Raw genomic sequence first — 15,745 nt, 5'->3', positions numbered from 1 at the left:
GTGGGTTGTCATTAATAATTCTTTCAAAGGAGTGCATATATGAAGCTTGCACTTGGACACATGGATTATGCATGAGTTAGGTGTGATATTTTAAAATTGTTCATTTTAACTCTATAAGTGCATGTATTATTTATTTTTTAATAATAAGATATAGCATTGATGATTTTGGAGGTTGGGTGTGTTGGCATTATGTGAACCGATATGAGGACATGATGACATTGTATGTTGTCATTGATGTCAATATGTTGAAGAAGAGTGAACCGGTATGTTACCAAGAACCGGTATATGTGCCAAAGTGAAGTGGTGTGTTTGTTCAAGGTGAACCGACAAGTGGCTATGGGAACCGGTACATGGAAGCTTTGTATGACTACCAGTTGGTAGTCTCAACTTCAGGGTTTCTGGTTGAAGTGCTTCAAGCTTGTGTGACTCAACCGGTGACTTTGTGTGATGAGTTAGCATTGTAACGAAGAACAGATCATGTTGCCACATCAGCCTTGTGCATGTGAAGGATCTTGCATGAAGGAGATTGTTCCTATCTACCTCGAAAATGTGCGAAGTCTATAAATGATGAAAATGCGTGATGGGTTATCAGCCGCCATGAAAGAGATGGAAAATGAATGATGGAGAACGTCTTGAGATTGGTTCAAGACTGTTGCATTTAATGCAATGTGCTCAATGGTCAAGATTGAACCATTTGAATTGCTTAACCTAAACAGGTTTAGGGTTTAGGGTTTATGCTACTGACCTATCTATTTCCTATAAGGTCGATGTTGTGTTTCTTCCTAAGGTTATTGGCAAAAGTTGTGTGTGTGTATCCAAGTGAAGAGATACGAGATTCTTGCTAGACCAGAGGAGAGAAGTGATACCTACAGAGTGTAAGTGCAGAAGGTGAAGAGGAGCTAAAGTGGATCTGCATTGGCATTGAGTGCTATTACCAGATCATTGTAATACCTATTGATCTCTAACCACTTCAATAGTTGGGTAATCCCTTAATAGGGTAGCTTTAACCGGCTTACTATAAATCCTTTAATAGGGTGACTCAAAACCATTGAGTTCTTGAAATCCTCTAACAAGGTAACCTTTAATAGGGTTTAACCCTTAACCGGGTATTCTAGCCATCCCCTAACTGGGTGATCCCTAACAAGATCAGTTCCTAATAGATTCTATTGTATCAGTCTTTAACCAGACAAGGCTCCTAATAGAGTGGACTTCTAAAGAGTTCAAAAATAGCTTGTGGGTATTCATCCCCATCGTGGTTTTTCCTAGTTGGGTTTCCACATGAAAAATCTATGTGTCATGTGTGGTGTTATTCATGTGATGGTTTAAGTGATTTGTGTTTGAAGGTAAATCATGTTGAACTAGTTGTTTATATATCTTTGATGATAGATTGCCTGTTCATGCACTAGGGTGAAATGGAAATGAAGTATTAGATTGTATGAAAAGATAAGTGCCAACCAATTTATTCTTGTCTCAATTATTCTAGGTTTCACCGGTTGTACTCTGTTTAAGACCGTTGTTACTATTTGTCTGCCAAAGCATAGTGTTTGCTGACAAACCAATTTTAGGATTATGTTTTTGTCTATACTAATTCATCCCCCCCTCTCAGTACCAGTTTGGTACTAACCATTCATCATTGAGTTATCAATTGGTATCAGAGCGTCCTCCAGGTCCTCTGTGTTATATGCTTAACCGCTTGAGGAAAAGATCATAGTATAATGGTGAAGAGGGAAGGTCCAAAGTTCAAGAGAGATAATTTCAGTATATGGAAAGATAGAATGGAGATATACATCAAAAGCATGGGTGCTCAACACTAGAGCTATGTTGAGAATTCTTATATTGCCTCTACTGGTACTCTCACTAATGACCAAAAGAGAGAGATGCAGGAGAATGGGCAAGTCATGGAAGCCCTAATTAGTAGTTTATCTGACATTGAGTTTATTGATGTCCAAGATAAAGTAAATCCTAAAGAAGTATGGGATACTCTTGAAAATATCTATGGCTGTGATGAGCATGTAAAACAAGCTAAGGAAGAAAGCCTTAGAGGGAAGTTTGAAGACATGCGGATGGTTGAAGGCGAGACCATTCAACAGTATGGAATAAGAATCAAAATTGTTGTCGGAGATATCAAGAGTGCAGGTGGTAAAATGGAAGATTCCACTGTGGTAAGCAAAGTTCTGAGATCCTTATTACCGGTCTATGCAATAAGGGTTGCTTCTATTCAGGAGTTGAGATCAATAGACAAGACTAAGGTATCCCTAGACTCCATCATAGCAAAGTTGACAGCCTATGAGCCAAATAGTTTTGATGGCAGTGTTCAAAAGACTGAATCAACTTTTAAAGCTTCTACTATACCATCCAGAAAAGGAAAAGAAGCAAGCACCAATGGTGAACCAAGATAGAGCAGAGTAATGGATGATGAGGAGATTCTAATGGAATTTGAATCTCTTCTTGCTAGGAAACATCCTAAAGGAACTGGTAAATACATAGGTAAGCTCCCTTTGAAATGCTTTTCTTGTAACTAGATAGGACATATTTCTGTAAATTGTCCTAATGGTGACAACAAGGACAAACCGAAAAGGTTCAAGAAATTCAAAGGAGGAAACTGAAGAAACTATTTTGTGGCAGTTGATGAAGGTGTCACAGATAAGGAATCAGAAGATGAAGAAAATGAAGATATTGTGTTTGTTGTTGTCAAGGAAGATGTGTTAGACAAGAAGGCTCTTGTCTCCCACTTTGTTAATTCCAATGAGTGGATTATTGATAGTGGTTGTTCTCACCATATGACTGGTGATTGGAGCAAGTTTCTATCCTTGGAAGAGTATGATGGTGGTGTGGTTCACTTGGTAATGGAGCACCATGTTTGGTCAAAGGCAGAGGGTCCATCTCTCTAAATGGAAAGAGTAGTGCTGACAATGTGTATTGGGTTGATGATCTTAGACACAACCTTTTGAGTGTTGCCTAGCTGAATGATAGTGGTCTCATTTTGGAATTCAAGAATGGAGTGTGCAGAATCAAAGGAAAGAATGGTAAAGTGGTGGCCACCAGCATGCAGACCAAAGGTAACCTATTTCAGCTGAATGCAAATATAAGTACATGTCTTATGGCTAAATTTGATGATAGTTGGATATGGCATAGGAGACTCTGCCATGTAAACTTTGATAACATTGTGAAGGTCAGTAAGATCAAGACAGTTAGAGGGTTGCCGGTACTAAGCAAACCAGAAAATACCTTGTGCAAAGAGTGTCAACTGGGGAAAATGTCTTACTCAACCTTTAAAGGTAAACCTTTCACTACTGACAATTTACTTGATCTTGTGCATACTAATTTGTGTGGTTTTATGAAAACTAGGAGTGTGCAGGGAGATAGGTACTTCATGATTCTCACTGATGACTGCTCAAGAATGATGTGGGTCACATTCTTGAAAGATAAGTCTAAAGCTTTTGGAAAGTTCAAAGCTTTCAAAGCCTTACTGGAGAAGGAAAGCGGTAAAAGGATCAAGTACCTTAGAACTGATCAAGGAGGGGAATTCACTCCTGGTGAATTCAACAAGTACTGTGAAGAACATGGCATCAAGAGGAAACTATCTGCCCCCCAGACTCCATAATGGAATGGCCTAGTAGAGAGGAATAATTGGACTATGGTTGAAGTAGCTAGAACTATGTTGATCCAAGGAAAGGTTGCTCACACCTTTTGGAGAGAAGCAGTGAGCACTGTAGTCTACACAATGAACCAGGTACTCATCAAGAAAGGTAAGGATAAAACTCCTTATGAGTATTGGACCGGTAAGACACCTATGGTTAGCTACTTTAGAGTGTTTGGTAGCAAATGTTACATCAAGAGGAGTGAACACTAGAGCAAATTTGATGCGAAATGTGATGAGGGAATATTCCTAGGGTATTCCACTAAGAGAAAAGCTCTCAAGTGTTTCAATAATAGGACTTAGAGAATTATGGAAAGCATCAATGTAAGAGTTGATGAAACCTCTGAGAAAACTGAGGAAACGACAGTGAGCAAGCGGTAAATGAACCGGTTGTAACCTTTTGGGAACAGGTTGCCAGTCAACCAAGTACTAGTAACAGTGTTCCTACACCAGTAGACATAGACGTTGATATTGAAGGAGATGAGGATGAAGAAGAAAAGCAAGAGGAATATGTTAAGACCATTCCTTGGTATGTCAAACTGAATCATGATCCTAAGCAGATCATAGGAGATAAGGATGCAAGAATCCTTACAAGAAGAAAGGTCAAAGAAAACTCATGTATGATCTCTGAATTTGAGCCTAAATCATTCAAAGAGGCACATAAAGATGAAGACTTGATCAAGGCAATGGAAGAGGAATTTGACTAGATAGAGAGAAATGGTACATGGTCTCTGGTACCCAGACCAGAGCATAAAAATGTCATCAGTACTAAATTGGTTTTCAAAAATAAGCTGAATGAGGATGGCACAGTAATCAGAAACAAAGCTAGATTGGTGTGTAAAGGATATGCCCAAGAAGAAGGAGAAGACTATGGAGAAACCTTTGCTCTTGTAGCCAGATTGGAAGGAGTTCATATGCTTCTTGCATATGCAGCTTTTAAAGGATTCAAAGTATATCAAATGGATGTAAAATCTACATTCTTAAATGGTGTAATTGAAGAGGAGGTGTATATAGAGAAACCATATGGGTTTTCCCTATCTTAAGACAATGACATGGTGTGTAGGCTACATAAAGCCTTATATGGTCTAAAGCAGGCACCTAGAGCATGGTATGAACGCCTGCACTCCCATCTTGTGAAGATTGGATTTGAGAGAACAAGCGAAGATAACAATATCTACTTGAAGTCTGAAGGAGATCAGATCCTAATCTGTAAGGTATTTGTTGATGACATTATCTTTGGTGGAGATGACAAGTTGAGTCATGGGTTTGTAGATGAGATGAAGAAAGAGTTTGAAATGTCAATCATAGGGGAGATTAAGTTCTTCATTGGACTGTAGATTCAACAGATGAAAGATGGAATCTTTATCACTTAGTCCAAGTATGTCACCAATGATGACCAGTTGTAAACTATCTAAAGAGGATGACTTAGCATTGGTTAATGAGAGGGAATATCAATCAATGATTGGTAAGTTGCATTATGTAGTGCATAACAGACTAGATATTGCACATGTAGTTGGCATTACTACAAGGTTCCAGAAAAGTCCAAGAGAATCTCACTTGGTTGTAGTCAAGCGGATTCTTAGGTATCTGAAGGGAACTATTGATTATGGATTGTGGTATCCATATAGCAAGGATTTCAACTTGAAAGTATTCACAGATGTTCATTGGGCAGGTAATGTGGATGACCAGAAGAGCAAAACTGGTGGTGCATTCTTTCTCGGTGGTAGACTGGTCTGATGGATGAGTAAGAAGCAGAGTTGTATCTCTTAGTCTATAGCGGAAGCAGAGTATGTTGTAGCTTTCATGAACTGCACTCAGACAATTTGGATGAAGCATGTATTAAATGGCTTCAAAGTTCATGTATCTGAACCGGTAAGTATATTTTGTGACAATACTAGTGCAATTAACATCCCCAAGAATCTAGTTTTACATTCTAGAACCAAGCACTTTGAGCTTAAGTATCATTTCTTGAGGGAAAAGGTTTAGAACAAAGAGACTGCACTAGAACATGTTTCCAGTAAGGAGTAGTTAGAAGACATATTCACCAAGCCTCTCCCAAAGGTTACATTTATGTACTTAAGAGGTGAATTAGGGGTGCTACCCCTTCGGGAGGTGAACTAAAGGTATATGCTCCACATCAGTCTAGTATTGCATAGTCAAATTTTTTTTGGGATTGATGTGTTGAAGGATACTACTCCTCAGGGGGAGCAACATAATGGAAAAAGGAAGCTTGTGCCTCCACTTTGGCATTGTTGTCAAAGGGGGAGAAGAAGTAAAGCAGAGAAGATAACTGTAGAAATTGGGGGAGAAGATGTGAAGTGGAGAGATATCTTTGTATATTGCCATCAATGCCAAAGGGGGAGATTGTTGGCATTATGTGAACTAGTATGACGACATGATGACATTGTATGGTGTCATTGATGTCAATATGCTGAAGAAGAGTGAATTGGTATATTACCAAGAACCGGTATATTTGAGAACTGGTATAACATTGTGAACCAGTATATGTGCCAAAGTGAAGCGGTGTGTTTATTCAAGGTGAACTGGCATGTGGTTATGGGAACCAATACATGGAAGCTTTGTATGACTACTGGTTGGTAGTCTCAACTTCAGGGTTTTCGGTTGAAGTGCTTCAAGCCTGTGTGACTCAACCGATGACTTTGTGTGATGAGTTAGCATTGTAATGAAGAATAGATCATGTTGCCACGTTAGCCTTGTGCACGTGAAGGATCTTGCATGAAGGAGATTGTTCCTATCTACCTTGAGAATGTGTGAAGTCTGTAAACGATGAAAATGCATGATGGGTTATCAGCCAGCATGAAAGCGGTAGAAAATGAATGATGGAGAACGTCTTGAGATTGGTTCAAGACTATTGCATTTAATGCAATGTGCTCAATGGTTAGGATTGAACCATTTGAATTGCTTAACCTAAATAGGTTTAGGGTTTAGGGTTTATGCTACTGACCTATCTATTTCCTATAAGGTCGATGTTGTGTTTCTTTCTAAGGTTGTTGGCAAAAGTTGTTTGTGTGTATCCAAGTGAAGAGATACGAGATTCTTGCTAGACCAGAGGAGAGAAGTGATACCTATAGAGTGTAAGTGTAGAAGGTGAAGAGGAGCTAAAGCAGATCTGCATTGGCATTGAGTGTTGTTACCAGATCATTGTAATACCTGTTGATCTCTAACCGGTTCAATAGTTGGGAAATCCCTTAATAGGGTAGCTTTAACCGGCTTACTAATAAATCCTTTAACAGGGTGACTCAAAACCATTGAGTTCTTGAAATCCTCTAACAAGGTAACCTTTAACAGGGTTTACCCCTTAACCAGGTATCCTAGCCATCCCCTAACCGGGTGATCCCTAACAAGATTGGTTCCTAACAGAACCTATTGTATCAGTCTTTAACCAAACAAGGCTCCTAATAGAGTAGACTTCTAAAGAGTTCAAAAATAGCTTGTGGGTATTCATCCCCACCGTGGTTTTTCCCAGTTGGGTTTCCACGTGAAAAATTTATGTGTCATGTGTGGTGTTATTCATGTGATGGTTTAAGTGATTTGTGTCTGAAGGTAAATCATGTTGATCTAGTTGTTTATATATCTTTAATGATAGATTACCTATTCATGCAGTAGGGTGAAATGGAAATGAAGTATTAGATTGTATGAAAAGATAAGTGTCAACCGGTTTATGCTTGTCTCAGTTATTCTGGGTGTTGCCGGTTGTACTCTGTTTAAGACCGGTGTTACTTTTTGTCTACCAAAGCACAGTGTCTGCTGACAAACCAGTTTTAGGACTATGTTTTTTCTATAGTGATTCACCCCCCCCTTCTCAGTACCGGTTTGGTACTATCCATTCATCATTGAGTTATCAGGGTGTTTCCCTCTTGTGGGTTTTCCCATGGTATATCTTGTGGCTTGTCTATTTGATCTATGCATAATGGTTATTTGGTAATCTTGAAAATGTATTAAATTAATTGGTTACTGATGCATTGTTTCCTAAAATTCATCTCGTTAATACTCATATCACAAAACATTCCTTTTGATGAAAATATCTTTGACCCATTTATATCACATGGATGTAGCTAAATTTCTGCTATGCTCTCACTACCAAGATATCTACTAATTCCATGAGCTAGTGAAATGTGCCAAGTATCTAGAACTTATTTTGTTTCTTCACCAATTGTGTCATAATAGGGTATGAATGGATGCATTTATCTTGTTTCATTATGTATTGGATTTAACTTATCATTTTGTTTGTATTAGCGTGAGATGTAGTCTCACTTCCAAAAATATTTTTTTCAGTCACATGAATTGTATAATTTTTTTTCTCATATTTAATGATGAGGCCATTATTACTAGAATTATGAGATATTTTCAATTCTTACACCATGAATTATAGCTCACTCTCAACATCTCTTAACACTCTCTTTCATCCTTATGATGGATCATAGAGTGTGATCTGAAACCTTGATGCAAAAAAGGGATATACACAATCAAATCAAGAAACAACTTACTCTTTCAATCCTTATCCAATCAAGGACATGAACAAGATTACATGGCTTCAATATTTTAGGAAATGAACACACATTTAACTCCTACATTTCATTAAACAAGTCAATACATACAACTTCTTGACGCTTGTAACCATAATGTTTATTTACTAAGGCATCTAAGAATCTTGAAAATAGGGAGTCTACTAGTTCATATTTATATCTCCTCATCTCAAAAAAATCTTGAACATGAACCACATGATCAATATTATTCAAACCTTTCTCTTGTTCAACTTAGGGCATAATGTTATTTACATGATGAAATAATGTACAAATAGGAAAATTAGGACTACATTCATATCTAATCTTTGATTTAGGACAGCCAACACTTGTAGGAAAATAACTTTTGAGGATTCCATATTTCATTTTGTTCTCAATATCCATGGTAGCCTCATATGCCTAATTTAATGTTATAAGATCTTTGGTTCTTAACTAGTAACTCATCTTCTTATCAAAATCAGCCAAGTAAATAACCAATCTCGTTGAATCATTTTGCCTTATAGTTTCAAGAATGTCTCTTAGTGTTCTTAGAAATATCATATTAAAATTTGGTCCCACCAATTCATGTTCCTCTTTATAGATACTCATAAACATGTTGATCATTGAACTTGCACGAATCATGTCACAAAATTTATCAATGAATGAAACATTTAACACATCCCTTGAGTTAATATAATGTAGTGGAAAATTTGAGAACCAATCTTTGGCATCATCTTCTAGAGGTTGAAAACTAATTTCATAACATCTTTAGCATTTATCTCATAGTCTCCTATCACATCTATGAAATCTTTAGCATCATATAATTTCATGTGGAATGTAATTCGGGAAACCTTGAATATTACTACAATCAAGTGCTCTATACTTTCAATAATGAATTTATCTTCTATGGGAATAGCTAGGACTATACACATTTTGCATTGTTACTTTTGGAAAAATATATGGATAAACATATTGAAGATGCATTTTTATTATGCCTTCACAAAATTCTCATCATGGATGCTTACACTAATATTACCATCCTCACAACTTTGTCTTCTTCTTTCAACAATATCTCAAAACCTTCCAATTCATAGCCATATATTTTATGGTTAAGTTTTTATTAATGAAAAAACTTAAAATCATGTATACTTTATTATCTATACTAACTGTAATTTATATCTCAAAAGTATGCAAACATACTTCTATTATTTCCTTCCTATTAGTGCTATCATTTAGTTGATAAGGGAACAAATTAATTCCTAAGATATTTTTTATAAATTGCCTTTATACAAAAATATATTCTTGTTGAAGAATGAAACAAATAAAATACTTGAAAGTATGTTTTAGTTGTTGTAATTGTTAGGTCCCGGAGACAACTGAGAGGGGGGGGTGAATTAGTTGTCTAATAAATTCAAACCAAAAACCATTTAACCAACTTAATGCTTAATACCACTAAACCAGTTAAGTATGCCAGTAGACAGTGTTAACAGAAAATTGCTATACTGGTAAAGATTAATGCATGAAACATAAACATAAAGTCATCCACAACACATAACACCAATATTTGTACGTGGAAACCCTGTAAGGGGAAAAACCATGGTGGGAAACCTTACCCACAATCAGATGATACTACTGCAGATAGTAAGTGTAGATAATTGGGGTCTGCACATGCAGAAAGGCCAACAGCCTAGAGCTCACTGCTCAATCACAAAATGGGAGTCACATTGACTACAGTTGGATGGTTAAATCCAATAAGAATGTACTACACAAAATAGCATCTTCATATGCTAGATTCAGTACTAGTGTAATGCTGATATGCTTCTACAAAAACCTAGCTTCACCTTCAAATGGTGTCTTTGTGTATACCTCTGCTTAATCTCACATATACTTTCTCACAACTCTTCTTCGCATTCCACATTCGATCTTACAAATAAGATCTTACATTTATACCATAACCTAAGACCAATTTTAGTAGGTCGGCTCTACAAGATATTACAATAAAAACATTTTACAAACAATATAAAATCTGATGCAATAATCGATTGAACATGTCAGCTTAATGCATTTACAATAATAATAAATCATCTCCATAGCGTGCCATGCTGATCTGGAAAAGATAAACCTGTCGGTGTAACCCTGGACCTATTTGTCGGTAAAAGAAAATATGCAAATATGAATATACCAATGATTAATTCTTCAAAACAAAGTGTCCACACGATGTCTTCGACATTACCAATTGTCTTCTATATCATTCCAAGTGCCGGTGAACCATATACCAGTAATTGTGCAATAGTTACTTGTTTGTCGGTGAATGTTGTTGGATCTCCAAAGTGCTAGTGTTTCAGTAGGTGTTGACATCAATGACAAAACCATACCAAAACCAGCAATCTCCCCCTTTGGCATTGATGGCAACACAAGATGGAAAAACCATCAAAGTGTCAAAACAGAAATGCCAAATACAAAAAAACCAACAATCTCCTTTAAACAACAATTTCTCCCCCTGGAAGCAACATGTGTTTATCCAAAGATTTATTTTCAATACCAATCTCTCCTCAAAAGATAATGTGTTTTTCCATAGATATCTCTCCCCCTTTGACATCAAATGCCAAAGTTACAAAAATCAAGTTCATATACAAAATACCAATCAATTCAATATACCAACTACTCCCCTTGAGAAGTAGCTTCCTCATCAAAGATCAGAGTAAAAGATTTGTCTTTCAATTCTGCCGGTTGATGACAATCATCAACTATCTAAGTCTCTACCGGTGGTGGTATGACTCCAAGCTGATCTTTGAGATATTCAAAAGTCTCCTTAGGAAAAGGTTTAGTGAAAATATCTGCAAGCTATTCTTTAGTATTCACATAAACCAGTTTCATCTCCTTTTCTTCAACTTTTTCCCTTAGAAAATTCAGTTTGATAGAAACATGTTTTGTTTTAGAATGTAATACCAGATTCTTAGATATATCAATAGCTGCAGTGTTATCACAATATACAGTAATAGGTTCTTTGCATTTTACCTTTATGTCTTTCAACATTTGCTTAAGCCATAGTACCTATGTACAGTTAGTTGTTGCTGCAACATATTCTGATTCTGCTGTTGATAAAGATGTACAACTCTGTTTCTTACTTAACCAAGAAACTAATCTCTTTCCAAGAAAGAATGGTCCTCTAGTGGTGCTTTTTCTATCATCAACATCTCCTACCCAATTTGCATCTTTGTATGCACATAGATCAAAATTTTCATCTCTAGGATACCATAATCCAAGATTTGATGTGCCTTGTAAGTACCGGAAAATCCTTTTTACTGCTGATTCATGATTTTCCCTAGGATTAATTTGAAATATATAAACAATACATACTGCATTCATAATATCAGGCCTGGTTTTGTCAAATACAGTAAACCTCCTATCATAGATTTGTATCTAGTTGGATTAATAGGTGTAGATTCATCCCTTTGAGATAATTTGTCATTTGTAGTCATAGGTGTGCTTACCGGTTTAGAGTTATCCATCCCAAATTTCTTTAGTAATTCTTTCAATTACTTGGATTGACTCAAAAATATACCTTTATCAGTCTATGAAATCTGCAATCCTAAAAAGAATTTTATTTCTGCAATCATAGACATTTCAAATTCTTGCTGCATTTTAATAGAAAATTCCCTACATAATCCATCTTCTCCTCCAAAGATTATATCATCAACGAATACTTCTATAATCAAGATGTCATCATTAGTTATTTTGTAATATAAATTGTTGTCTGCATTTCCTTTAGTAAAACCAATTTTTAAAAGATACTTATCCAGCCTTGTGTACCCAGCTCTTGGGGCTTGTTTTAATCCATACAGAGCTTTTCTTAACCTGCAAACCATATAATTGTCATCTGTCAAAGAAAATCCATCAAGTTGTTCAATATATACTTCCTCTTCAAAATCTCCATTCAAAAATGCACATTTAATATCCATTTGATAAACTTTGTAGTCCTTGTGAGCTGCAAAAGCCAAGAATAATTTGACTGCCTCATTTTTAGCTACTGGTGCAAAGGTTTCATTGTAATCAACTCCTTCTATCTGAGAATATCCCTTACACACTAGTCTTGTTTTATTTCCGACAACCTTACTATATTCATTAAGTTTGTTTCTAAATACCCATTTGGTTCCAATTACATTTTTATCTTTAGGTTGGGGAACTAATGTCCAAGTATTATTTTTCTCAATTTGTCCTAATTCTTTTTCCATAGCTTTAATCCAAAATTTATCTTCACATGCCTCATTGATAGATGATGGTTCAATTTGAGAAATAAGACATACCTCTTCATTTTCCAATCTTCCTCTTGTCATAACTCCTTTAAATTTGTTTCCAATTATCTGATCTTTAGAATGATTCAATCTTACATACCAGGGTGTCTTAGTTTGTTGTTGTTCTTCAATTACTATGGAATCCTCTAATGGTACCGGGGTAACTGGATCTTCATTCTGTACCGGTGGATTTAGTGTAGGTTCATTTGTCACAATTTTTGTTGCCAGTTCAGAGTCTATATACCTTGAAGTTCCTCTGAATTGTTCATCAATCTTTACATTTGTACTCTCAATAATTTTCTGCAATCTCTTATTAAAACATCTATATGCCTTGCTCTTAGATGAATAACCAGGAAATATTCCTTCATCACTTCTAGGATCCAATTTGCCAATATACTCATCTCTTCTAATATAACATTGACTTCCAAAAATTCTAAAATACTTAAGTGTAGGAGTATTACCAACCCATTGTTCATGAGGGGTCTTACCGGTTTCACCTTTGATGTGAACTTTGTTGAATGTATAGACAACAGTGCTAACTGCTTCTCTCCAATACACATGTGGTAGATTTGCTTTAGATAACATACTTCATGTTGCATCCAAGATAGTTTTGTTTTTCCTTTCAACAACTCTATTTTTCTATGGTGTCCGAGGTGCTGATAATTGTCTTCTGATTCCATTCACTTCACATAATGTATTAAAGTCCTTAGATGTGAATTCTCCTCCTTGATCTGATCTTAAACATTTGATTTTCTTACAGGTTTCATTCTCAACCATTGCTTTGAACAATTTGAACTTTCCAAGCACTTCTGATTTTTCTTTGAGAAAAGTAACCCAACACATTCTAAAATAATCATCAATAATTAGCATGAAATATCTATCACCTTGTAAGCTTTTAGTTCTAGCTGGACCACATAAATCAGTGTGAATTAAATCAAGAGCATTATTGGATTTTTCTGGAATACTTATGAAACTAGCTCTAACTTGTTTTCCAAATTGACATTCCTTACAAATTGTATTCTAAGGTTTCACAATTTTAGGTAGATCTCTAACTGCCTTAGAAGTACTGATTTTCACCATGCAATCAAAGTTTACATGACATAGTCTCTTATTCCATAACCAACTTTCATCTATATGGACAATCAAGCATGCCTTTTCACTATTATTCAAATGAAAGATATTACCTCTAGTCTGATTACCGGTTGCAATTTCCAAACTAGTTCTATTCATGGTTTTGAATTTTCCATTTTAAAATTGTAACTAAAATCCCTTCTCAACTAATTTACCAACACTTAGAAGATTATGCTTTAATCCTTCAACATAGTAGACATTGTCAGTGTTATGCTTACCATCAAGAGATATTGAACCTTTACCTTTGATTGAACAGGCTTTGTCATCTCCAAATCTTACTAAACCTCCATTGTATTCTTGAAAGTTCAAGAATTTACCTTTTTCTCCTGTCATATGATGTGAGCATCCTGAGTCAATGATCCATTCATCCTTTACTTCAACTTTAGCTGCTAGGGCTTGTTCTATCAGTTGAGTAGTAGGTGTCGGTTGATCTTCTATTATAGCAACAAAAACCCATCCATTATTTGTTGGATCCTCATCAGAATCATCAGTCACACCTTCATCAGCAATGTAACAAGATTTGTCTTTGTTCTTCTTAAATCTGTATCTCTGATATTCAGGATTAGGCTTGTACGTTCTTCTAGCTTCTTCTCTTAGTCTAGCATGTCTATCAGGGCATCTCGAATCCATATGACCAATTTTATTGCAGTTGAAACATTTAAAGGGTTCTTTACCTTCATACTTACTTCCAACCGGACCTTTTGGCATTTTCCTTGCAAATAGTGCTTCAAGTTCTTCAAGCTCTTCATTCTCCTTCCTAGTTTCTTCAAGTTCTCTTGCATAAAAGGCTTTCTAGTCTGATTTGTCAAATGATGGAGCAGATGATGTTGATGCTTTAAAGGCCAAATTTGTCTTTATAGTAGCAACAGGACCAAATTCCTCAATTTCAAAGGCTGAAAGTTTTCCAATCAATGTATCCCTAGTTACTGATGTATTAGGCATTGTTCTCAACTTATTTATAGTAGTAACCTTCATTTTATATGCCAGTGGCAATCCTCTTAAGATTTTTGAAACAATTTCATCCTCACTCAAGGTTCCTCCACAACATTTAATACCCAAAACAATTTCATGTACTCTTTCCATAAAAGCAAAAATTCTTTCATCTTCTTCCATTTTCAGATGTTCATACCTAACTCGGAAGCTTTCAAGTTTTGCAATATTGACTGTGGAATCTCCTTCATTTAGTGTTTCCAAATGATCCCAAATAGCTTTAGTAGTAGACATATCTCATAATCCCATGATTTGTTGATTTGATAATGCGCTCAAAAGTGCTTCTCTTGCTTTCCAATCATTCTCCTCATCTTTAGCTAAGGTAGTTGGAGTAGTCTGACCAGCTATAGCAACAGTATAACCATTATTTGTAACTTCTTAGATGTCTTTACCAATTCAATTCAGATGTGTCTCCATCCTGATCTTCCATATCTCATAGTTGGTTCCATCAAGTTTAGGACTGTCCTTCCTAAAATAATTAGTAGACATTGGATCTCCTCAAGTTGTTAAACTTCTGCAAAAGAGGACTTAGCTCTCATACCAATTGTTAGGTCCCAGAGACAATTGAGAAGGGGGGCCAAATCAGTCACCTAATAAATTCAAACTAAAAACCATTTAACCAACTTAATGCTTAATACTAGTAAACAAGTTAAGTATGCCGGTAGATAGTGTTAACAGTAAATTGCTATACCGGTAAAGATTAATGCATGAAACATAAACATAAAGTCATCCACAACACATAACACCAATATTTATACGTGGAAACCCTGTAAGGGGAAAAACCATGGTGGGAAACCTTACCCACAATCAGATGATACTACTGAAGATAGTAAGTGTACATAAATGGGGTATGCACATGCAGAAAGGCCAACAGCCTAGAGCTCACTACTCAATCACAAAATGGGAGTCACACTGACTATAGTTGGATGGTTAAATCCAATAAGAATGTACTACACAAAACAACATCTTCATATGCTGGATTCAGTACCGGTGTAATGCTGATATGCTTCTACAAAAACCTAGCTTCACCTTCAAATGATGTCTTCATGTATACCTCTTCTTAATCTCGCATATACCTTCTCACAACTCTTCTTCACATTCCACATTCGATCTTACAAATAAGATCTTACATTTATACCATAACCTAAGACCAATTTTAGTAGGTC

Source organism: Cryptomeria japonica, chromosome 9, assembly GCF_030272615.1.
Source record: "Cryptomeria japonica chromosome 9, Sugi_1.0, whole genome shotgun sequence".
In the NCBI taxonomy this organism is placed as follows: domain Eukaryota; kingdom Viridiplantae; phylum Streptophyta; class Pinopsida; order Cupressales; family Cupressaceae; genus Cryptomeria; species Cryptomeria japonica.
This window is presented reverse-complemented; position numbering follows the sequence as displayed.